Raw genomic sequence first — 27,828 nt, forward strand, 5'->3', positions numbered from 1 at the left:
GTTATGCATATGAAACGGGTGAGGAAAAGTAATGAAATGGTAAATTCATAGTTGAAAAGAAGTTTGAAGAAAATGGAGTAATGAGTTTGAATGATGTATTATATGTAAGAAATTTATGTATGTTATGGATGAATATACCTATATCATGGAAAAATATACTAAGCCGGAATTGATAATGTTGTTTAAGCTTATGATAAGCATTGGGAATAGAATGAAAAGAGAGTAAATTGAAAAGTGTATAATCTTATAGAAAGGTTGTTGATTATCTATTAAGTCCCATAAAATCCTATCACGTTATGAATGATAAATATATGCGACATTAGTGAACTTAGTCATTTGTGAGTTGTTGATCATATTGATTTATGAATCTTATGGCATTGACATAGATTTATATTTATTCTATAAAGTTTATTACTGAAATGAAATATTATGCTTAAAGTTTATACGAACTTACTAAGCATACATTGCTTACATAGTTATTTTCCTTTACTTTACAGATTAGTGGAAGCTTGATTGAGTTGGAAGCTAGTTGGAGATCCATCACACTATCCATCGATTTTATCGGTAGATTTTGATGCCTTGTTCTTGGTTATAATGGCATGTATAGGTGGACTATGTCTAATGTTTAGTTGATGATATTGGCATGTAATATTACTATGAATTTGTGAAACCTATGTTATTTTGATGCTTAATGGTTGATATTTATATGATCAAATTGCTGCATGGTTTAATGAACAAGGTGGTAAGTGTTGGCATGTTTGCAAAATGATCATTTAGAGCATGATTTGATATGGAATTTAGTCATATATAATTGGTTGAATTATGACTCATTTGGTATGTTTGAATGTGAATTTGGCTTGTGGTCAATTATAGTATAACTTGATATGAAATTAAGGTAAATATATATATGGATGAGATATGGTCATATATATATATTTAAGTTAGGTATATGTGTCTTTGAGATGCCTGGAAATAATGATTCAAATGATAGGTTATATTGACATGGTATAAGCCAAGTATGGTATGCTTAAACATGCACATGTTTAGGTATGTTTGGAATGACCATGTTTGGTATGTTTATATAAGTCTAAGTGGAGTTATGCTTTTAGGTATATATGAAATAATTGTAACAGTATAAATGTGGTCAATCTATGATGAGTTTTGAAGCGGAAAATGAATTAAGTGTTGATGAATGCAATGTGTTAAGTACATATATATGTTTAGGTATATTAATGTATGTGTTTGAGGTGCCTTTATGGCATATTGGTTGAATGGAATTTAGTCATTTGAAATTGGTCAATTTATGCATGATTGAACATGTTTTGATGCCTTGGTCATATGTGCGAATGGCTTGTATAGGTATGCTTGAATTGGGTGAAAGAAATGACTTGGATTTGACCTATTTCTTGTCCACACGGCCTAAGACACAGGCCTGTGTCTTAGCTGTGTGTGACACATGGGCATGCAACACAGTCGTGTCCCCTATAGGTTTTAATGGTTGCATTTCGAAAGTTACATGGCTTGGCATATGGGCATGTGGCTTGGCCATATGACTCAAGTCAGAGAGTTACACGAGCACAGACACGGGCTGGGACACGGCCATGTGTCCCTACTAGGAATACCTACACGGCCTGAGACATGGGCGTGTGTGAGCCGTGTGAGTCACACGGCCGTGTGACCCCTGCAGTGTAAATTTTTCTATCTTTTTCCATGAAGTTTTAAATGTTTTTGATTTAGTCCCAAATCGTTTTTAAAGTGTTTCTAAGGCCTCGAGGGCTCGAATAAGGGACGATATGCATGTGTTTGAATGAAATATGATATGATTCAGGAAATATTTTGAAATGAATGTTTTGATGTTATAGTTTTACGGTAATGCTTCGTAACCCTATTCTGGCGACAGATACGGGTTAGGGGTGTTACATTTAGTGATGATATTAACTTTTATTTTTTCTATTTTATTTAATTTAATTATAAAATTACTATTTTGTTCATTTAATAATCATGCAATTTTCATACTTTTAGTTGCCCAAGACCGTCCACTAAATTCTTAAATTGTCTAATTACCATTTAAGTCCCTTTTCCTTTATTCAATAAACTATTTAATCACTCAAATCAAATAGTGATCAAATTTTACATCTTTTATGATTTAGTCCTTTTAATTAATTAACTATCAAAACGTTAAAGTTTTTCAACGAAACTTTAATACCATCTTAATGAAAAGTCGTAAATATTTATAAAAATATTTACGGCTTGGTTTATAGAAACAAGATCCCGATACCTCATTTTCTAAAAACACTTGACCTTAGAGTCTTACCACTTGAACTTAATAAATCGCTTAAATAACATAAAATTATCAAATCAAAAACCTTTTTAAAATCACATTTGACTTATAAATATTAAATAATATTATTCACGAACTTACTCGTCGAAGTTGGTAGCCCCAAAACCATTGAAAAATGGGCTGTTACATTAAATGCTCTTATATCCTGAATTTTTGTAACCTTAAGCAGAGGTATCGATATTAAGGCTTTCGAAACGATACCTCTATATTTTTGAAAGTGCAAGGAGTCAAAATACCAATTTGGTATCAATACCTTGGTTCGTGTATCGATACTCGAGGTGTAATTATCGATACCTTGCGAAAGGTACTGATATTTTTTTGATGTTTTGAAATTTGGCGAGAAACATAATGCTTGTTTGGTATCGGTTTTCTAGGTGGTATCAATACCACTTAAAGGAACTATCGATACCACAGAGGCAGTATCGATACCTACGTAACATTTTTGGGAAAATTTGCTAAGTGTTCCCAATGCTCTAGATATGTACATTTTATGTTTGTTTTTCATATGTTAGAATGATTAAATGATAAACTAAGGTGCATGACTTGATATTCTCATAAATGCTAGAGTAATTAAAGTAAAACAAAACTGTATGTATTTCAATTTTGATAATTACAATGAAATCAATGTGAGACGGTGGTGTAGATATTCAGCTTGGCGTCCAGGCTGGGTATGGGGTGTTATAATGGGAACCAAGAAATGTATTTTTTTCATTGTGGTCTGGTTGTTGAAGCTTGACCTGCCACAAATTGTAAAGGCAATTTAGGTACTTTTCGACACTTAACGAGCTTGTTTTTAAGTCATTCCATGTTTAGTTATTGCATTTTTGGTTTTTATAGCTTAGATTCATTTTATTGCAAAATAAGTGTTTTTACGCATAATTTTGAGTTAGTTGACCATTTGGGCCAATATGGGCTCTAAGGTAGATTTAACGATTTAATTTAGTGTGCAGGATACCTATTTTTAGGCCTAAAAGCATTAGGAATGATAATTGAGTCGCAATGCAAGCTTTCGGGGTTTAACATAGCAAGACGAGCTCCAGATTTCACATTTGAAGTTGTGTCGCGACATGCATAAGCCTGTGTTGCGACATAGGTTTGACGGAGGGCAAAAATTTAATTAAGGGAGTTTTCATCTGCACAATATATATTTATCCTAATTAAGGCCTTATAATTGACCTAAATGGGCAACTAACTCTGCCTATAAATAGTTAAGTTGATGTTAAGTTAAGGAATAGGCTATTAGGTTAGAATTTAGGTTTTAATTTTAGATTTAGTTTTAATTAGATTTTATTTTTGTAAATTTTTTTTCTAATTTTCAACTTGGATTTGATTTGAGTCCAAGACTTTGTTTTTACGTATTTTTATATTTTTCTTTTACTTCCTGCTTATTTATATCGACATCTCCATGTTTGTTAAAGGATTTCGAGGATCTGAGCGCATCCAGCTTACCAAATGGATCGATTTCTATTTCCCTATTGTATTTAATTTAATTTCTGTTCTTGCATGATTGAATTAATTCCTAAGAAAATGGCATCTAGATCTATGAGTGGGTAAGTCATTTAGGAAGATTAATGAGTGGATGGGGGAATGATTAATGGAAGAATGAGGGTTTCCCATAAGAAGTAGTTGATATAAATTATGTGTGCTTAAACCCTAGGATTGTTGACCCTAGGAAGTCTTTTAAGTAGAACAAGGTTGAAAGATAAGTTTGCCGAGTAAATCGTAATTTATCCTGATTTAGAAAGAGAGGTCAAGAGATAAGTGAGTATTTATTGATTAATTAATTAGTTAGAGGTTGAGAGGTAATAATTGGTCAATTATTAGCTAATTCAATAAACACCCGATTTCTAAAGTTAATTACAACCATTGAAGCGATTTATTCTTTTGCCTGTTAATTGAGATTTCCTTATTGAATAAGTTTTCTCTATTAATTTAATTTTATTTCATAATATTAATTCCCGTTATAACGAGGTCATTGATGATGTTGTTCATCTTCAGTTTTTCCCCTTTTCCTTATGTGATAACATAGCTGATTGGTTGGTTTCGTTGGAACCTTGTTCCATAACTAGTTGTGAAGATTAAGTTGAAAAGTTTCTACATAAATTATTTCCCATTTGCAGAACCATTCAAGTTAGACGCGATATTGCGAATTTTAAGCAGATGGAGGGTGAAGCTCTGTATGAGACATGTGAGCAATTTAAGTTACTGTTAAGGAATTGCCCCTATCATGAAATGCAAGAATGGCTCTACATGCAAATTTTTTACAATGGATTAAATGGTAATCTAAGCTCTAGTTTAGATAGTGCATTAGGAGGTGATCTTATGAACCACACATACGAGCAAGCCTATCAATTAATTGATGACATGGCCATGAACTCATATATGTGGCCTAACGAGATATTCTTTTACAATCCAAAACCAAAAATGGTATAAGCTATCTATAAGGAGGATAAGTATCAACAAATTTTGGAAAAGCTGAACCATTTGGAGATGATTGTTAAACCATCCATGACAGAGCCAGCTCGAGGCTATAGGCCACATTTTGGAAGCCAGCCTGAAGAGGTAAATTATTTGAGCAATAGGGGTGGAAACCACTGTTCAAACACATATAACCTTATCCATAGATAATCTGAACTTGAAGTGGGGAGGTAATCAAGGTGGCAAAATTCTGATGCAGAACTGATTGTCTCTCCTTACCAACTTCCACATGTTAGAGATCTTAAGAAAAAACCACTGTGAACAACCATATTGCATATGGTCAAAGGCTAGATAGAATAGAAGGAGAAATGCAAACAATGAAAATAGATTTTGACAAGTCTACGTCAAGTGTGACTGAATCAAGTCTCAAATGAGCAACCTTCATGAACAAATGAGTCAAATGATGATCTTGATGCAAAAGCAAATTGACCAAGGCATACCTAGTGATACGGAGAATAATCCTTAGAAGGATAGGAAGGAGCACGTGAACGCGATTTCCTTACGCTCAGTTAAGACACTTAATAATATTAGTGCTCTTATTCAATTAGACAATAAGGTATAAGAGTCTATCGATGAACCCCCGGACAAAAACAAGCCTAAATAGCTGATTGAGCAAATAGTTGAACCGGTAGCTGAGCCGGTAATATCAATTCTTATTATTACAAAAATACCATTCCCATCGAGGCTTTAGAACAAACAAAGGTTGAGTCAGTAATTTCATAAGTTTTCATAACTTATTTACCCTTAGTGTTAATCTACCACTTTTAGAACTGATAGATAAAATACCAAAATATGCCAAGTACTTGAAAGAGATCATGTCAAGGCTTAAAAAGCTGAAAAAGGGTGAGAAAATTAATATAGACACCTCTAGTAGTGCTATCATTTCCAAAAAGATATCCCCGTAATTGAAAGATTCGAGTAGTTTTACAATTCTGTTGGAGATATGGGGCAAACATTTTAGTAAGACTCTTTGTGATTTAGGGCTAGTATTAATTTAATGCCTATATCAACCTACAATAAACTCGGATTAATGGAGTTAAAAAACACACTAATAACATTACAGTTAGCTGATAGGTCCTCAGTACACCCAAAAGGTGTCTTTGATGAGATATTAGTTAAAGTGAGGAACTTTATAATCCCTATAGATTTTGTGGTCCCCAACTTCAAGGAAGACCAAGAAATCCCTATACTATTGGGTAGGCCATTTTTGGCCAGTTCTAGATCCACCACTGATCTTGAAAGAAATGAACTAATTATAAAAATCGATGGTGAGATAGAGGTATTCAAATGCGGTCGTGATTCCTAAGATGAGGGATTAGACAACCAATTAGGGAAATTGCTGTGCATTATACTATATCACCCTTCACAACCATGATCAAAGGTATTTTTGTAATTTCATGTGTGTAGGAATGTATAGTTCTAGGGAGCGAGATAACTGGAAAGATCTGGGAGTGGTAAGCTTCTGTTGGAAGGAGTGCGGCAATTGATAGAAAAACAAGGAGTCACTAACAGAATTTAATGGGTTACTAGACGAATCCGGTAGCCACACTTAAAAACTAATCATCGAAATCTAATTAATTTTGTAAATATTGTAAAATTGTGCATGTTTTAGATTTTAGGAATTTTTAATTTTTGATTCTTAGCTTAGTTAGAGTAGGAATAAGGTTCATTAGGAGCGAAGGTGGCCTGAAGAGTGATTTGTAGTGACTAGGCACAATCCGAGGAGTTCAACATGTCCAAAAATATAAAATTTGAACCCTTTAGGGCATGTTGTAACATACATACCCCTGTGTTGTGACCCACAACTTATAACCCGTAGAATTTGAAAAGTCTAGGTCGTGTCGCGACATAGACTCCCTTGTATTGCGGCATGAAACTTCAGACCAAAAACCTGGGAATTAAAAGAGGTCGTTGATAACTCTTGAAAAGAGTTATATTTCAGACCTTTAAACTGAAGTGTTTGCTTGTAATTAAGAAAATATGTTTGAATTTTAGACTTATTATTATAGCATTGCATACTAAATCTTGGATTATGTTTCAATTTTAAATTAATGTTATTTTTAATTGCTGGAAAGATGTTTGGTAGTCTTTGATTGTAGGTGCAGGTAGGATGAAAGAAAAGAGAAGAAGGAAAAGAAAAAGAGGAAAAGAGAACAAAGGATGTGAAACATTACCACGGAAAATGGTGGGATAGATTTCCAACAGAAATGCCATTACAATTCAGGGAAGATGACACAGCATGCAATCCACGTCACTCTCAGCCAGCTATACGTGTACCTGATAAATCACTCTAAAAAGAGGAGTAAAAAATGTGTGCTGAGAGGGATGAATCTATCCTATAAAAGAAGGAGAGAGAAGAGAAGAAAAGACACACATGGATTGTGAGGAGAAAAAGAAAAGAAAGAGAGCATTTACTATCTCTGTTGTAGTAATCCAAATTTGCCCGACCCACATACGTTTCAAAAAAATAATAAAAATAAAAATAAAAATAATGAACAAATAAACCAAATCAAAGTAAAGGTCCAAATGTCCAATTACATCAGCCCAAATCAACCTAGCCCAAAACCTTCCTTAGACCCGGTCCTAAGCCCAGATGCTACAAACCCATTACCCAGACCCAAATCATTTTTACCTAAGCCGAATACAAACCCACTAAGCCAAATTAACTAACCTTGGCCCAACCTAGCCTTCAGCAACCCAACACCAAAAGAAAATTAGAAACCCTAGGGCAGCAAGCAGCATCCAGCGCCGCAGCAGTTGCCCCGGACGTGCATCACCACGCCTCTCAGCCACGCGCGCCTCCGTATGGCCACCTCCGTACCACCGGGCTGGCCGAACACCTGCAAAAAAAACAACACATGGGAGCAGCAGTAAATAGAAATAGAATAGAATAGGGCAACCCTTTTATTTTTTTATTATTTTATTCTCATTATTTTGTAAATCGGGCTATAAGAAGACCGATTCGAGCGCTGTAATTTTTTTACGCATTCAGAATCAAAGATCGAAATACTAAAAAGGTGATTTGAGGTTTCTTTTTCTTGGGATTCGCAGATTATTCATTTTTTTAATTTATTTTCTTTTTCTCTTCATTTCTTGATCTTTGCACACTACTGAGTGTTTGTTAAAAAGGGAAATAACAAAAAAGGGGTTAGAAGTTACCTGGTGGTGATTCGGGCCTTCTTCGTCGTCATCGGAGACCAGGTTTGGATCGGAGGACGCTTGAGCGCCCTTAATGCGCAGAGCGGAGCATTTTTTCCTTTTTTCATTTTTTAGCCTAAGTTTGTTTTAGCGAAACTGATAGGCAGTTTAGGGTTTATTTCGGTTTAAAAGGGGGGCATTAAAACGCAGTTGTTTAGAGTTAATCCAATGACTCCTAAACGGCACCGTTCTGAATACCCGACCCAGCGGTGACCCGGTCTGGGAAGGATCCACGCTTCATAGGTCGTTTGGTTTATTTATTCTAAGGGTCCCTCTACGTTTACTGTAATTGTGATTGGATTTCTTTAATTATTTGTAATCGGTATTGTGTATTTGTTTCTATGTTCATTTAGGTCCAGATTTAAACGGTGTCGTTTCTGTAATGATTGAGACTATTCTGATGCTTGTGTTTAATTGCCTGATTAGTCCCTTAATTCTAAAATTGATTTCAATTTAATACAAATCGAATTTTCTTTGTCAACTTCAACAAATTTTTTTTTTTAAAAAAAGAATTAGTTTCACTTTCATTTATTATAAAATTTAACATATGTTTTGATATTTAATTCTTAATAATATTTTAAATGCATTGTTACCATAGTTTTAAAATTTAGTAAATTATTATTTTGATTTATTATTAATACTTTCAAATTCATTATACACTATTAGTTGGAAATTGTTATATTTATTCATTTAATTTCGTTTTTTATGTTCAAAGTCTATTTAAACTCTACTTTTGATGTTTTATTATAATTATTGTATCATTCTTAAAATTCTTTTATCATATTTAAATTCATCTTCAAAAATATTTTTAAGCAAATTAATTCTCATTTTTAATCTTTTTAACATTATTTTGATATTTAGCTTAATATTGTTTTCAAATTTCTTTTATTAGCATAATTTTAGAAAATAATACACAAATCCTTGCAAACTATTATTTTGAAAATATTAACCTCATTAAACATTATTTCAAAAATTTTATTGTATACTTTATTTTCAAATTTAGTACTATAATTGTTTCCATAGTTTTTTTAATATATCTATTAGTTACTTTATCTCTTTAAACGAGGAATTTTAGAATAACTTAAATCGTATTTTCATTATAGAATTATATGATTCTTTTGTAAATATATATATACAATTCATATGCAAACATTTAGTATTCATATATATGTACGAAAGCGTGGTATGAACTTGAACCTTTTTCTTTTACATAGTTTTAAACATAATCATTTAGTGTTTAAACATTTTTATTTTATTGGATTTATTAGTCGCATATTTATTAGTGTTCAAGTTTATATGATGTTAAATTCAATGATGGTATTTGTATAACACTTATTTAATTGTTTCTTAGTTTAAACGTAGATTGTATTTCTTCTTTTACATCAAATGTATCGTTATCCAATCATGTTCTTTTCGTGAGAATTGCATTCCATTAAAATATTATAATCGTTTCATTTCAAAATTCAAAAAGGGCCTTGGTGTTAAATAATTCTCGAGAGAATTGTGCCCTAACTTACTGGGCTTCAATTCTTCTCGATGAATTTATATCATCAAGTATCTATTTCTAAGACGTAAATTTTTAAAAATAAAATTCTTTAGATTTCAAAATGTTGAATCCTAACTTACTGGATATGACATTTTGTTATCTCGTTTTTAAATAAAGGAAATATTTGGTGTTTAGGAATTTTAATAAAATTGAACCCTAACTTACTGGGTTTTGGTTTCCCGAATGATCTAAATAACCAAATATCCTTCTCAAAATGTATGATTTTTTAAAAAGGATGAATCTAACTTCGAAGATTGAATCGTTGCGCTCTAACTCACTGAGTGTGACGATTTATTTCTTTAAAGTAGGTAAGTCTTATTTTCCAATTCAATTATTAAAATTTTCTTTTCAAAGGATCGCATTCTAATTTTTAGATTCTCGACACTAAGACATTAAACAACTGATACGATACCAATTTTAGGCGTCACGAGGTTGCTAACCCTTCCTCATGCGTAAACGACTCCCAAACCTATTTTCTCAACTTCGTAGACCAAAATCATTTTAATGGTGAATCGATCACACCTTAATAAAAGATCGGTGGTGACTCCCGTTTTCATTTTTAAAGTCGATCCCCATTTTTCCAAATTAAAAATGGTTTCGACATCTATAATAGAATTTGGTGGAGTAATTCAGAAGAGAAGAAGAAAGGAGCAACTAAAGAAGGGAGATCACAGACGCGAAAGAGGGGAGGAGAAATTTGTGAATTGCCCGACATTTGAATTGTTTAATAATGTTTTAGTTATATTAGTTCATTCATCAACTCCTTTCACCAACTTATACTTTGTTTCTTTTGCACAATTTCATTCTTTAAACCTTCAGTAATACTTACCAATTCAAATAAACTTTTGATCCCTGTGGAGACAATACTCAGTCATCATGATATTACTTGAATCGATGTGTACACTTGCACATCTGCATGATTTACACACAACAAGTTTTTGGCGCCGTTGCCAGGGATCGGCAAGTTGATGAAAATTGGTTTTTTATTATCTACTTAATTTCTTTTAAATTTAGTTTAATCAGTTTTTTTTGATTTTTCTTTCTCAGGTATATACTAGTGCATGCATAGAAATATTTCGGAGAATACTGAGTATTGTTTTGATCCAGAGATTGAGAGAACCTTAAGGTGAAGGAGAAAAAAGTTGCGAGAAATGGAAAGAATCAGAAACGATCAGGTTAGAGAAGAGGGACTACATCAAGAAGGAAGGGATGTTGATATTCCTCGAATCTTAGATTAGAGAATATGTCATACCAATCCTAGATGATCTAAATCTAGGAATTGTCAGGCCACATATTCAGGGTCAGCATTTCGAATTGAAGTTGGTCATGTTTCAAATGTTGCAAACAGTGGGGCAATTTAGTGGATTGCCTACTGAGGATCAAAGGTTGCATTTACGACTCTTTTTGGAAGTCTTCTATTCATTCTAACAACAAGGTGTTCTTGAGGATGCCTGCGATTAAAGTTATTCCCTTACTCATTTTCTGATCGTGCCAAAGAAAGGTTAAATGCATTACCAGGTACAGTGGCATCTTTGAATTAGTTGTGTTAGGTTTTTGCTAAGATATAATCCTCCAAACATGAATGCTAAGTTGAGGAAGGCTATTACATCGTTTAGACAATCAGAGGATGAAGCATTATATGAAGCATGTGAGTGGTTTAAGGAGCTACTGAGAAAATGCCCGATGCATGGTTTCTAGCATTGGACACAGATGGAAAGGTTCTACAATAGATTGAATGATCATACAAGAATGGTTGTCGATGCATCTGCCAATGGGACTTTACTTTATAAATCATACAATGAGGCTTATGAAATTCTGGAAAGGATGACAAATAATGATTATCAATACCCTACTACCAGGGTTGGAACTGGCAGAAGAGTTGCAGGAGCAATGGAGCTTGACGCAATTACATATCTAATAGCTCAAGTATCATCTTTAACAAATATGATTAAAGCACTGAAAAGACCATCTGTAGTGCAGGAAATGAAAGCAGCAAAGTTAGCCTGTGTTTACTATGGAGAAGATCATGTCTTTAATGAATTCCCCTTAAATCCAGCCTCATACTCCAACACATACAACCTGTGTTGGAAACAACATCCTAATTTCAGTTGGAGTAATCCAGGGGAAAAATACCAATAATGCCATTCATCACAATCCTGCGAGTGTACCACCTACGTACAATCAATCATTTCCACGGCAAAGTGCTCAGCAAAATTCAGCTTCAAGTTCTTCATCTATGGAAGCTTTATTGAAAGATTATATGGCAAAGAATGATGCTATCATTCAGAGCCAAGCTGCTTTTTTGAGAGCTTTGGAAAATCTATTAGGGCAAATTGCCACTGCATTGAATTCCAGGCAGCAAGGAGAATTACCGAGTGACATTGAGAGTTCTCGATCTCAAAGGAAGGAACAATGCAAAGTCATTACACTTTGAAGTGGTACTTAGCTACTTGGAGTTGTGAATGACACCATGCCTAAACAAGGAAGTTTAACTGTTGCAAATGCCACGGCAAAACAAGTTAGGAAAACAGAAAGAAGACCACCGCCACCTTTTCCTCAGCGGTTCCAAAAATCTAAGTAAGATGTTCAGTTCAGGAAATTTCTGAAGGTCCTGAAACAATTACATATTAATATACTATTGGTGGAAGCATTAGAGAAAATGCCTAACTATGTGAAGTTTATGAAAGATATTCTCTCAATGAAAAGAAGGTTAGGAGAATTTGAGATTGTTGCTCTTACTAAAGGGTGCACAACAATGCTCCGAAACAAATTACCACCAAAATTAAAACATCCAGGGAGTTTTACTATACCTTGCTTTATTGATAATTAGTATATAGGCAAAGCACTATGTGATTTGGGTGCAAGCATAAATCTAATGCCTATGTCTATTTTTAGGAAGCTTGGAATAGGAAAAGCGAGATCCACAACTGTCACATTGTAGTTGGTTGATAGATCTTATGCACATCCAGAAGGTAACATTGAAGACGTGTATAGTGCGTACCTAAAAAAAGGGGTGTCATTGTGGTCACCAACGATAACAATGAACTTATTCCAACTCGTACTGTCACGAGATGGAGGGTTTGCATAGTTTATCGAAAGCATAACAAAGCTATTAGGAAGGGCCATTTCCCATTGCCATTGATCGATCAAATGTTGGATAGACTAGCAGGGAAAGCCTTCTATTGTTTTCTGGATGGATATTCAGGGTACAGTCAAATTGCCATAGCGCTTGCTGATCAGGAGAAGACTACATTTACTTGTCCGTATGGAACTTATGTGTTTTGAAGGATGCCATTTGGGTTATGTAATGCCATTGCAACTTTTCAGCATTGCATGATGGCTGTAGTTTCAGACATGGTGGAGAAATTCTTAGAAGTCTTTATGGACAATTTCTCAATATTTGGTGATACGTTTGAAGACTTTTTGTGAAATCTAGAGTTAGTTCTTTGTCGATGTCAAGAACCAATCTTGTGCTAAACTGGGAAAAATGCCACTTCATGGTTTGTAAGGGCATTGTTCTAGGACATAAGATTTCACAATAGGGAACTGCCATTGGCAAAGTAAACATTGAGGTTATTGACAAATTACCGCCACCTACGTTAGTGAAAGGTATCCGAAGCTTCCTCGGTACCGGAAGATTCTATTACCGATTTATCAAGGATTTTTCCAAAATATCCAAACCTCTTTGTACATTATTGGAACAAAATAGATCTTTTAATTTTGATGAGCCATGCTTACAAGCATTTGAGGAACTGAAAAAGCAATTGGTTACAACACCAATAATCACTACACCAGACTAGACCTTACTGTTCGAATTAATGTGTGATGCAAGTAACTTTACGGTAGGAGCAGTCCTGAGACAAAGAAAAGCCAAGGTATTTCATGCTATATACGATGCCAGTCGTATGATGATAGATTCACTGCTAAATTACACCACCACTTAGAAGGAGTTGTTAGCTATAGTATTTGCCTTTGACAAGTTCAGAGTTTATCTCGTGGGTACTAAAGTCACGATGTATACGAATAATTCTACTATCAAACACTTGGTGACCAAGAAAGATGCTAAACCCAGATAAATTCGATGGGTATTGATGCTCCAAGAATTTGATCTAGAGATTAAAGATAGGAAGGGGACATAAAATTAAGTGGCTAATCATTTATCTCGCCTGGAAGCAGGGAATGAAGACTGTAGTATTTAGTTGATTAAAGATGAATTCCCTGATGAGCAGTTGTTGGTTGCCATGGCATTACCATGGTATGTTGACATTGTTAATTTTCTGGTTAGTGGATTGCTGCCACTCGATCTCTCTAGTCCAGGAAGAAAGAAATTCCTCCACAAGGTTAAGCAGTACTACTGGGATAAGCCATTCTTATTCGAACAGTGTGCAAACCAGATCATTAGAAGATGTATTCTGGATGATGAAATCTAGAATTTTCTGCATCACTGTCATTTAGCACCACATGGAGGCCACTTTGGGGACATGTGAACGACTGTAAAAGTTCTCCAGTCTAGTTTTTATTAGCTGACAATATTTAAAAATGCTCATAAGTTTTGTAAGGCATGTGATCACTGTTGAAGGGCGGGAAATCTATCCAGGAGATATGAACTGCCATTGCAAAATATATTGGAAGTGGAAATCTTTGATATGTGGGGAATTGATTTCACGGGGCCATTTCGACCCTCTTGGGGTAATATTTATATATTGGTCGCTGTTGACTATGTCTCAAAGTGGGTTGAAGCTACTTCTCTACTTACAAATGATGCCGAATCAGTATTGAGATTTGTTCATAAAAATATTTTTACTTGGTTTGGTATTCTTTGTGCATTAATCAGTGATGAAGCTTCCCACTTCAATTTTTAGTTAGTTACCAATGCTTTTAACAGATATAGGGTGCGACATAAAATTTCCACAATAGATCATCCCTAGAAAAATGGACAAGCAGAAATCTTTAATAAAGAGATTAAAAAAATTCTGTGGAGGGTAGTCAATCCCAACTGAAAAGATTGGCCGACAAAACAAGATGAAGCTTTCAAAACACCATTGGGTATGTCACCTTTCCAGCTGGTTTATGGTAAACCATGCCACCTGCCCGTTGAACTGGAACATAAGACATTCTAGGCAATCAAGAAACTCCATACGGATTAGAAATCTGCTGGAAATAATCGTTTACTAGAGTTGAATCAGATGGATGAATTTCAAACTCAAGCTTATGAAAATGCCAAGCTATATAAACAAAAGACCAAATGATGGCATGACAACAAAATTTTGCCACGACAATTTGTTCCTAGACAACCAGTCTTGTTTTTCAATTCGAGGCTTAAATTGTTTCCTGGAAAATTAAAGTCTTGGTGGTCAGGCCTATTTGAACTTGTTCAGGTCTATCCTTATGGAGCAGTAGATGTCAAGGACAAACAAAATGGATCCACTTTCAAAGTCAATGGCCAACAATTAAAGCATTACTTTGGCACTCCTATACTTCGGGATAAAAATTCTATCATTTTTTCAAAATGATTAATATTTTTCTTTTGCACAATATATTTAATTATTTAATTTTTAATCTCTTTATTGCAGTTGAGTCAATAAATTTCATTAACTTCTATTTTCTTTTTATCTAGGTAAATACGACCTAGGTTTCTCGGTCTCAACTACACTCCTTTTATTAGTCATTTTTTAAATTTATTAAATTTACTCAATATTAAAAAATTTCCCACTTAAATAGTTACTGTTACTGTTGTTAGACCATGATTAAGCCCAATCTTATCCCCATGTCACATATTCTTTACCTCTAAGTTTTTACCCTAGCTGATTCAGTTTTTTCTTCATCGTTACCTTCATTTATTTCTCTGCTACTTTGCTCTCTGTTTTCTCCCAAACTTTTAAAGGTCTTACATTTTTTGTTCTTACAGTTATCATTTTCGTTGCCATCGCTCGTCAAGCACCATCCACTTCCACTGCTGTACAACCGCGTACATTCTTTAGCAAGGTAGCGGGAAATAAGTATCACCAAAACATTTCAAAACGTCCTCTGTGCTCAAAAAAGTGATTTCTTTTTCAAGATGCCCTTTTAGTGGGGTATATTAAGGCCATTTCATCTGTGGTGGAGCAAGATGGACGGAAGGTTTTCTATTTCCATCTTGACGATGTTTTCCCTCAAGTGGTAAAGTAATTCTATGCTCATCATTCTGCTCCTAAAAATGCCTTTATTTATGTGTGAGGTGCCTCAGTACTGTTTGATGCCGAGTCTATAAATGCACACTATAGGCTGCCTGATGGTCCAGATGAACATGCGAATTTCCTCAAGACAATGATAGTAGAAAAATTAAATCACGTGCTCACTCATGTCTGTGTGGAGGGTAGCAAGGACGGTATCCAGGAATGATTGTTACACCATTGATAGGGTCACTTTGAAGCCCCACTGTAGGGTATGGTATAATTTCCTCAAATATCGTCTTATCCCATCTACCCGCAACTCTACAATCTCAAAGGAACTCCTGCTGCTTCTTCACTCGATTATAATGGGTCAAAAGATAAATGTTGGGAACATTATCTTTCGAGAGGTTCAGCATTATGCCTTGAAAAATACCGGTGCTTTGAACTTTCCAACGCTTATAACCACACTTTTTCAGAAATTCAAGGTTCCTCTTCAAGTTAATGAAGAACGGACCCCTAACAAAGGTGCCATTACTAAGTACGTTGCTTTAAAAATTTTTGGCGAAGAACTGCCACGACATTTGGATCCCTCTCTGGTATCTTTTTCACCCTGGTCCACTAATGCTGCTCCCACTACACCAAAACAGGTTTTTAGCGGCTTTTTTTAGGCCTTTAAAAGCGCCGCTAAAAGTATTTGCGGCGCTTTCACAAGCACCGCAAAAAATGCCGCTAAAGACATCGTCGCTAATGTTTGCGGCGTTTATTTTTATAAACGCTGCTAAAGGCCATGTTCTTTAGCGGAGATTTGTATAAAAAGCGCCGCTAAAGGTCATGTTCTTTAGCGGCGCTTTTTCCACAAACGCCGCTAAACTCATGTTCTTTAGCGGCGCTTTTTCTACAAACGCCGCTAAAGAACATGACTTTTAGCGGCGCTTTCCCACAAATGCCGTTAAAGAACATGACTTTTAGCGGCGCTTTTCCAATAAACGCCACTAAAGAACATGACTTTTAGCGGCGCTTTTCCAACAAACGCCGCTAAAGGTCATGTTCTTTAGCGGCACTTTTCCCACAAATGCCGCTATAGATCATGACTTTTAGCGGCGATTTTTCTAAAAACGCCACTAATTTTGAGATTTTTGTAAAATAAAATTTTACCCATTTTTAGCCCTCATGTAGCAACAAATCAAAAGCATCCAAATCTAAACCAGCCAAAAGTAATAAATCCATATAATATTTTAAATTAAATGAATAAAATAATATTAATATCAATAAATAAAATACAATTCATATTATTTTTACAAAAATGTTAAATGTTAAAATGTTAAAAATATTTATACAATACACTATGACGACGGATGTTGCGACTGCTGAAACATCTTCATCATATTCTGAAGCTGCTGTTGGAGTTCGTCGTACTTTCTGCTCTACTCTGCTTCCCTCGCTGCCGCCTCTGCTTTAAGTTGTAGCTGGAGTTCTTCATATTCACTTTGAACCTCAACTGTGGTCGCTTACATCTGAGCCATCTGGTCTTTTAACCTCTGCACTTTAGCTTGAGCTTGACTCCCCGAAGACATGTATTGTTGCGAGCTGAATCCAAAATATTGTGTTGGGTTAACAAAAGATCCTTGAAATCGAACCCGACCATACCTTTTAGGACCCAAAACTTTAGTAATAACCCGGTTATCAATGTCGTCAAGATGAACAGAACTATCACTGGAAGCAATCGCTTCATACTCCGCCTTTTTATCCTTTTGTTTGTCCTAATAAATAAATCACATAGTTAGGAACGCAATATATATTAAAAAAACAAATGCAACATAAGTTAACAGTAGTTGCATTACAAGCAATGAATTAAACCATTAGAAAATAAACACTATAAATAACTAAAACAAGTCAAACCATATTAAGTAAACGTACCATAATTTCTGCAGCTTCAGGAGTCATAGGAGATCCATCTTTCTTCCTATGTGTAATTTCAAAAAGTTGAAGGCGTCCAACTTTTTGACCGGACGAAAGTACCTACAATATAGTAGTAAAAATATTATTTAATGGAAAGTAATACATATTTGACAGTATTAAAAATACCTCGGCCTCAGCTACACAAGCAAAACTTTTCGACCCGACTGTGTGAGTGAATTTATGTTTCTGCCTGTTGCTTTTTCCAACTCGTTCACGATCCTACGTTATATATTATTAGTACATAAATAGTAAATACTATAAACCAAAATAATTACAAGATTTTGGAAGTACGTCATACCTCGCCTTTATTCGAATGCCAAAATCTAACTGCATCTTCCCGTTGGTACCTCAGCATACCCGGCAGGACATTTTGCAATTTCTCTTCAAGGGTTGTTTTGGTCTTATAATAATATTTCTTTAAAGTACTTTTATGGTCTCTCTATCTTTTTCCCAATTCCTTCTTTACATAAGTATCCGAGACCTCTAAAGCAAACCTCGCCTACAAAAAACACAAGTTAATAAAGTAAATATAAATGAAACTTAAACCCAAGTATTACAGATGAAATTAACGTTTTGTTGCCTTAATATTATCGAGGGCTTGGTTTTTGTTACTATCGGGCATTGATGCCATGACTCGTAGTTGATAGGCAACATATTTGCATTTCGTGCTAAAATGCCCAAGTATCCTGCTAAAAGTCGAGCTTCTGATCCAACAGGCTGACCAAAACTGTTTCTGCATACTTTGACACGCTCGACTAGATCTAACTCGTATAAATCTCTAAGTAGCGAACGTCCTCGACCTCTACGCGTCCCACCATTTTAGCTGAAAAATGGTATATTGTAATATAAGAATTTGAAAAATAAGTCATTTATAAGTCAACACGCATGTAAATTAAATGTAAAATTACTTTGAACTTCTGTAGGATACTCAGGTGTAATTGGAACATTCGAAGATCCAATAGCTGTTTGTTGTTCACTATTTGTTTCTGCCGAGTTTGGAGCATTTTGAACAATGCTTAGATCTTGCATTTTTCTTCTAGGCATTTTATCTGCAATACACATAAAATAGTTGAAAAATTAGTAACTAATTACAACAATAACAACACATATAAAATAGTTGAAATATATAATAAGACCAAGATTTAAATTATGATATTACATGTCATTAAGTAGCGCGTAGAACTTTGTCGCTTCTCCATTCAGCTCTTCATGAGGTACACTTCTTCCTGGTTCGGTAAAAGTATTTCCACAGAGATTACAATCTTCAGATGCCGCAAAGTCGGCTGCGAACGACTGCGAACCATGATTGTGCATATTAAATGCATCCTGCAGCATCCCTTCCATGTCATCCCCTCCAACAGGCTGATGGTAAGCAGTATGTGGATAAGATACATCCATCCTTGAAGAGGAAGTACTAGGCAGGCATTCTCCATGAAAAAGCAATTGTTTATAACTCCGAACAAACCAATAAACAATTAGATGCTCGTATACAACTTCACGATAATGCCAATTTATGTTGACACAGTTCTTACACGGGCAAAGAATCATGTTCTCTTGGCTTGCATATTGAAATACAAAATTTAGAAAAGTCTGTACTCCATTTCGATAATCGTTGCTAACCCTTGACAAATTCATCCAAGACCGGTCCATTTCTTAATTCTTGAAGTTTGACGTTAACAATAATTTGTACGGGTAAGTTATTCAGTTATAATTACTATAAATGAGTTATGTAAGTTATGATATGCTATATTTTTATGTATTATGTAAGTTATGTACTAAGTTATGTATTATGTAAGTTATGTAAGTTGTGTATTATGTAATTTATGTAAGTTATGTAAGTTATGTATTATGTATGTTATGTAAGTTATGTAAGTTATGTATATTGTATGTTATGTAAGTTATGTATTATGTATGTTATGTAAGTTATGTATCATGTATGTTATGTAAGTTATGTATATTGTATGTTATGTAAGTTATGTATTATGTATTATGTAAGTACTGTAAGTAATGTAAGTTATGTAAGTAATGTATTATGTAAGTTATGTAAGTAATGTATTATGTAAGTTGTGTATAATATTAATTAAGTTATATAAGTTGTGTATAATGTAAGTTAGGAAGGTTATGTATTATGTAAGTTATAAGTTATGTAGGCTATGTATTATGTAAGTTATTATGTTATTATATAAGTTATGCAAGTTTATATATAAGTTTATATATTATATATTATTTAAGTTATGTATTATGTAAGTTTATATATAAGTTATGATATGATTGATAAATTTGAGTTATGTAAGTTATGATATATTGATAAATTTTGAAAAAATATAAATTTTAAAATATATATATTAAAATGTATATAAATATTTATAAGTTATGTAAGTTATATTGAAATGCAAAATTTGGTTATGCAATTTATGTATTATGTAATAAATCACTTTTATACTTCTTACTTATAATTATTTCTAAAATTTAAAATTTTTACTAATAAATTTGAAATATAGGTTATATATCCATACCATATATGGCGTGACATATTAAAAATGTAGGTTTTAATATTTAAAAAATAACATTTACATTTATTTTTAAAATTATAAAATTTATTATTAATAAAATTGAAATATAGGTTATATATCCATATTAATATATGTTATATATTAAAAAGTTTTTGTCTTATAATATTTGAGTTATAATGTTTATGTGCCAAATTGATTGCGTTTTTTGCACGAAAGGTTGCGTACATGGTTGATTTTCAAGTAAAAGAAAATATTTTCAGCAAAGAAAACCGAACACATGAGGTACAATTTGTGATTTAAGCAAAGTCTAAATTCGGTCTCCGTACATGGTTGATTTAGCAGCAAAAAACAATAAAAGGTACCATCTTAGTAGCAAAAACCAATAGAAGGTACCATCTTAGCTGCAAAAACCAATTAAAATCCTTTATATCCTAAATCCAAAACCAATTAAAATCCAAAACCTAAATTATGTTTTGTAAACTTACACATTATTTAATCATTTGAAATATATAATTACAACGAACCCAAATCAAATTTGAACCTGAAATAAATTTGATTCATAAAAACTTTAAATCAATTCAGTTCACAATTAAAAGGTTTGGTTAAAATTGATTTCAATTTGGATCTTTACAAACCAAAAATACTGTATAATATTTGCATTTATATTCTATAACCAAAATTAATTCAAACACTTAGTAGAAAGATGGAGCAAAAAACAACTTGAAGACCAGAACATTAACCAGGAATAAATACAGTAAGCAGCAACATTAACCACAACTTGCAGCAATATTAACCCCTAACATTAACCAGCAACATTAAGCAGAACTTCCAGCAAAAAAGAACTTGCAGCAACATTAACCAAATACCAAATTAAAACAGTCCCAACTACAAATATACCAAATTTAAAAACTGTCCAAAATCAAATGTAAATTTATAAAACGAATAAAATAAAATAAAATAAAGGATAAACTAACCTTCTGGTTATCTAGGCTTTCTATGTATTGCTTCAAACCAGTGAAGGTACCAAATTTGCAGACTAGATTGCTAAAACTAAATTGCTACAACCAAAATGGAAAGAAAAAACTAAGAAAAAACTAAACTTGTTCAACTTTATCACTAAAACAAATTTACATGAACTTAAGTGAATAATCAACTGTGAAAGTATCTAAATCAAAATAAATACAGTAAGCGTATTTTATAGACAAAATTTTCTTGAATTATATGAGTACTAACTGCTAATATATTATACTTGATTAAACCCTAAATAGAAAGACAAAACAAACGTCCTAATTCCTTAAAACAAAAACAATTAGAAATACAAAACAAGCCATTGAATATGCTTTAAAATCGTTTTTAATTTCGAATAGAACTTTAACCACAAACAAATTAAAAAAATATATCAATACAAAAAAGATTTAGGCATTCAAAAGCATACAATTTATGGTCAAAATGTAAGACAGTAACTGTTTAAAACCCTAAATAGACTAAATTGGTAAAGCTAGAATTAAGAGAAAATAATTTCATACCTTTAGGAAGATGGAGAGAAAGTAAATCGGTTCGGATCAGATTCCACGACTAAATTCAAAAATGAGATTGTTTTATGTGTTCGGAAACCCTAAAACCATGGGCGAACATCAATGTTAACGATACAAACAAGTAAATTCCACGAAAAAGCTCACCCAAAAAACATAATCCCCACTGGTCTGTCTTCGTCCAAATGCTGTGAAGAATTGAATAACTAAACCGACGGAATGAAGAATCAAATAAACTAAAATAAGACCAGCAGCAGTTCTACAGGATCGACTCAGTGAATGACTGGAATTAGGGATGTGGAAATAATTTTCGAAAGGGAATTAGGGATTTGGAAGGGGAAGAAAACTGCATTTAGGGGCGACGCTAAGCAGAGTGACGACATTCTGAATAATTGAACTGTTCCTCAAACGAAACGGCGACGTTCTGAACATTTTCTAATACACAGTTACAATGTTTTCAGACAAAACACCGCTAAAGCTTACAATTTGTGGCGTTTCAGATAAAAACGCCACTAAAGAGTTAAAATAATTTAAGCAAACGACACCATTTTCGTTCACTTTTTGATATATATTTGCGGCGTTTCTAAAAAATGCCACTATTGAATACCTTCTGTGGTGTTTTTGATAAAAACGCCACTAAAAATCAAATTCCTGTAACCAAACAGCGCCGTTTTATATAATTTTAAACACATTTTTGTGGCGTTTCTAGTCCAAACGCCACTACTGTTAAAAAATTTCAAATATTTAATAATTTTAAAAAATTAAAATATCATACAATAATATGACATTCCCATTATCTTTAATTCTATTAAATGGGAAATTTGATGTATAGTGCTTGTATTTTTCTTAAAATTTATAGTAGGAACTTAATCCGTATAGTGTTTGTATTTTTCTAAAACTTCAAACTAGAAATTTAATTATGTGAAGTTAGGTACATTTTTCAAAATTAGTAATTAACCTAAACCCTAAACCATAACCCGTATCCTGAAAACCATAAACCGTAAACTTTATTCCTTAGACACTAAATCGTAGACCCAAAACTCTTAAACCCACAAACCCTAAACAATAACCTATAAACCCTAAACCCTAAACTCTGAGCCTTCTTATCCCTTTAACCCTAAATCTTAGACCTATAAATCATAAACCCCGGACCCTTAACCCCTAACACCTACACCCTAAGCCCCAACCTCAAATGATAAACCACAAACCATAATACATAAACCCTTACCCGTATCCCCTAAACCTTGAATCATAAAATATTAACTATAAACCCCTAAAACCCTAACCCTTAACCCCAAACACCTACACCTTAAATCCTAACTCTTACACCATAATCCCTAAACCCCTAACCCATATTCCTTAAACCTTAAATCATGGAACATATATAAACCCTAAACCTTAAACCCTGAATCATAAAACATATATAAACTATAAACCTTAAACCTTAACCCTTAAACAATAAACACTAAATCGTAACCCCTAAATCCATAATCCCTAAACTGCCAATACGTTTAAAGCTCAACCAAAAAAAGGGTGTTTTGCTTAACTTTTTGCGACGTTTTAAAAAAAACGCCGCTAATGCTTGACTTTTGCGGTGTTTATTGTAAAGCGCCACTAATTTCTCTAAAGCTCCACATAAAAACAACGTTGTTGACATAAATCTTTTTGCAGCACTTCTGAGAAAGCGCCGCTAAATCTTGACTTCTGTGGCATTTTTATAAATACGCCACTAATGTGCCTAAACCTTAACAATAAAATATTTTCGTTTGCTTAAAAACTTTTGCGGTGCTATTGCGAAAGCGTCGCTAATTCTTGATTTCTGCGGCGTTTTTAGGAATGCCCCACTAATGTCTCTAAATCTAAAAAAGAAAACGTCATCGTTTGCCTAAAACTATTGTGGCACTTTCGAGAAAGCGCCGCTAAGGCTTGACTTTTGCGGCGTTTTTTGTAAAGCACCATTAATGTCTCTAAAGCTAAACAGAAGAACGACGCCGTTTGCTTAAAACTTTTTACGGTGCTCCCTTAAAGTGCCGCTAATTATTGACATCTGCGGCGTTTTTTGTAAAGCGCCACTAATGTGTCTAAAGCTCAACAAGAAAACGACGTCGTTTGATAAAAACTTTTGTGGCGCTTTGGAGAAAGCACCGTTAATTCATGATATTCTGTGGCATTTCTGTATAAACGCCACTAATGTCTCTAAACCTAAAAGAAAACGACGTCGTCTGCTTAACAGTTTTGCGGCGCTTTTGTAAAAGCGCCGCTAATTTTTGACTTTTGCGACGTTTTGCTTAAAGCACCACTAATGTCTTTGAAGCTCACCAAGAAAACGATATCATTTGCCTAACTCTTTTGCGACGCTTCTGGGAAATTGGCGCTATTGGTTATAATTTGCGGCGTTTATTTAAACTCGCCACTATTACTCAATTTTTTACGGTGTTTTTTGTTAAAACACTGCTATAAACGCCATTAAAAGCCTGTTTTGGTGTAGTGTCCATAAACTTCTAAGATTGCATTTGAGTAGAAGGTCCTTGAGTCTCTAGAGACTTTATAACAACAATTCTAGAAACTAGAAAAGCAACAACAACTGATGTCTATGGACATTGGAAAGGCTCAAGAGGAAATGGCCATGTTTTGGGGCTATGTTAGACGCAGGGACAAAGCTATTAAGAAGTCTCTTTAAAAGAACTTCACTTGCCTGATGCCCGCATTCCCTGAGTTTCCTAAGGAGTTGTTGCTGGAACTCGAGCAGGATGATGATGAGGGTGAAGAATCTACTGCGGAGAAGCAGACCACTGAACAAGAAGGAGAAGTTGAGAAAACTGAATTTGTCCATGATGAATTTGAGAAAGAAGATGATGATGTGACTCAAGCCCCTGCACTTACTACCACTACCACCACACCAAGAGCGACAACACCTATGACCGCACAAAAACGTGCATTTCATCTACTGATCAATGAAATCATGAAATCAAACTCTAATTCTGAAGACAAGTTGCCTCTTAGTCAGCGTAAAAGGAAAAGTTTCAAGGCAACTGTTGGAAAAACAGTCCTAGGTAATAGTGGTGAATCCGAGCAGCAACGTTACAAACGTTCCGCCAAGAAGTCTACCAAACCAACTTAAGAGTAATAAACATTCTTTCCAAGCTTTTATTTCTAATTCATACATTTATTTTTCTTTATCCTTGCATTTTTATTTTTGTAAATATATATTCTTTCACATTTTTAACTTTTTCTACATTGAGGACAATGCATCCCTTAGGTTTAGGGGTGTGTTGTGCATATAGGTTGCATTAGATATGTAAGTTAATATTTGTTGTCCTGTCATTTACTTTGCCATGACATATTGCCGAACAATTGCCAGACTTTGCTAAGTATATTTTTTTATCTATGATATTCGGTGAGGATAATAATTCTTTGATAAATTTAGAAACTGTTCAAGTAGTTAGGTTTATTTAGCTTAGGATAGCTATAATAGGATTCTTTTAATGCATCTAGAATTTCTTAATCCTAAATTCAATAATCTATTTGTAAATGATAAAGAATATTTTAGCAATAGTTTTGCACTCTAATGTTTGAATTTATTGAGTAGGTCAGTAATGCTTTATTTGCTCCATCGTATTATTGATCAGAAAAATGAGTTCAAATAAGAGTGATTAAAAAAAGCATGTTAATAATAATTTAGGGACACTCTTCTGAAGTGTTAGGCTGAGTAGCTAAAGAGGTAGTTGTTTGCTCCATCCATCTGTTTAAAAGCCTTAAATTTATGAGTGAATTTCATTCAAATTGTGGCATGATGCAATATCTGGTAGTTGCTCCATTGAGGTTGTCAAGTAAAGAAATCATGTGACAAGATGAATTCCCTATAGAAAGTAATAGTTATAATTAAAATTGTGGATAAGTAAGAACAATGAAATTGAATTTAGAGGAAAGATATTTTAAATATATTAGGAGAGGTCTGCTATAGCTATAATTGCATAAATATTTAGGAACTTTTATTTTTACGAAACATTTTCTGCATTTCATTTGCAGAACAAGTCTATAGAACTCGGACCACTTTTTCTTTATTTAGAAGATTGCTGAGAATAGAGATGAAAAATATATTGTAGAAAGTCTAGTGACATATTTGGTAATTGTAATATTTTGGCAAACTCATGCATACCTGCATTCATGCATATTCATACATATTTGCTTGAGGACAAGTAAAAATTCAGGTTTGGGGGTGTGATAACTCTTGAAAAGAGTTATATTTCAGATATTTAAACTGAAGTATTTGCTTGTAATTAAGAAAATAAGGTGGGATAGATTGCCAACAGAAATGCCATGACAATTCCAGGAAGATGACACAACACTCAACCCACGTCAATTTCAGCCAACTATAAGTGTACTAGATAAATCACCCTAAAAAGAGGAGTAAAAAATGTGTGCTAAGAAGGACCAATCTGCCCTAAAAAAGTAGGAGAGAGAAGAGAAGAAAAGACACACATGGATTGTGAGGAGAAAAAGAAAAGAAAGAGAGAAGTTACTATCTCTGTAACTGAATTCGGTGGAGTAATTCAGAAGAGAAGAAGAAGGGAGTAGCAAAAGAAGGGAGATCACAGACGCGAAAGGGGGAAAGAGAAATCTACCCTAGGTTTTGCGTAGAATCTGGATAAGAAGTTAGAGTGTAGTGAGAACCTTCTGCACTTTTGCCTTTGTTCTATTTTCTTGGTGTTGAATTCTGTGATTCGTGAAACTTGAAAAATGTTAATGAATGATTTAATTTTAGATTTCATTGCCCAACCCATGATCTAATTATCTTTGGGTTGGAATTATTTGGGTGAATATTGAATTAACTGTAATGCCTATGATATGCTTATGATTTAATTTACTATTTCATTTGATTCTTGATTATTTGGACTACATGCAAGCTCTAGACATAGTTGATTGCATGTTATGAACTTAGATGGATATAAACTTGGAAGGATTAAATACATCATATTATTGATCGATTGATACATCTGAATACTCGAAAGAATATTCACAACACTCTAGACATAGAAGACGCGATCTGTACAAGTATAGAACATTAGTTGGATTATCATTTGTGAGTCTTGTAGACATACACAAACTCTAAATAGTAATTAGACCTGAACTCTCGAAAGAAGTAAACTGCAATAGTAAGTATCTGGGCAGTAGTTTAGTCATAACTTTGCCATGGAATTATTGTGTTATGGAAATATTCCCTATGTAATTCCAAGCCTTATCATTCAACAACAAAAACACTCTCTACTTGATCTTTGTGAATTGCCATGACATTTGAATTGTTTGATCATTTTTTAGTTATATTAGTTCATTCATCAATTCCTTGCACCAACTTATACTTTGTATCTTTTTGCACAATTTAATTCTTTAAATCTTCAGTAATACTTACCAATTCGAATCAATTTCTGATCCCTGTGGAGATGATACCCACTCATCACTATATTACTTGAATCGATGTGTACACATGCACATATGCATGATTTACACGCAACAGTCGTGTCACCATCGAAATCTACAACTTTCCTTTTTCAAACTTTCACATAATTTGCTGAGATTAAGTTTAAAAATCATGTTAAATTAGCCCTAAAACCCTTTATCAATCACCCTTACCAGCTGCCAGTCCTCCAAAGATAAGTTTTAGCCACTGAAAAACATCCTCTTTGTTATTTCGTGTAAATTTTTCTCTCGCTTTCTCACTCTCTTGTTTGCCCATACGTGGCTGGTTTGATTCGTCCTGATCAAATTGCAAGGACAACCTATTGCAGCCATGATGATTGACTTGTTTTCAAGACTGAGCAAAAGAAAAAATGAAGTTAGGCGTTCCAAATTCTTACTTTGTTCATATGGTAATTTTTAATTGTTAGACCGATGAATGAAAAATATGCTTAATATAGCATCTGATAATGAGTCAGCATGGGGAGATAACTTTGCAATACTTCGAGAAAGGGAACTTAACACTTACCTTACTAAAATTTGAGGGAAGACACCTCTACAAGAGAGGGGATTTGAATCCCTAATGACTCTGAGTAGTACAATACGAGAATTAATTCAATACCATAGGTGAGATAAATTTTGTAAAATCCCAATA

The 27,828-nt window shown here is 33.8% G+C and overlaps 1 non-coding gene across 1 annotated transcript; it reads right to left on the reverse strand.

Moving 5' to 3' along the window:
• Window positions 1–11,150: 11,150 nt before the first annotated feature.
• On the reverse strand, window positions 11,151–11,257 carry LOC128040240 (small nucleolar RNA R71). Its single transcript, XR_008194898.1, has one exon. It is a non-coding gene; the product is annotated as a small nucleolar RNA R71 (small nucleolar RNA).
• Window positions 11,258–27,828: the final 16,571 nt, after the last annotated feature.

This window comes from Gossypium raimondii, chromosome 3 (genome assembly GCF_025698545.1).
Source record: "Gossypium raimondii isolate GPD5lz chromosome 3, ASM2569854v1, whole genome shotgun sequence".
NCBI classification, from domain to species: Eukaryota; Viridiplantae; Streptophyta; class Magnoliopsida; order Malvales; family Malvaceae; genus Gossypium; species Gossypium raimondii.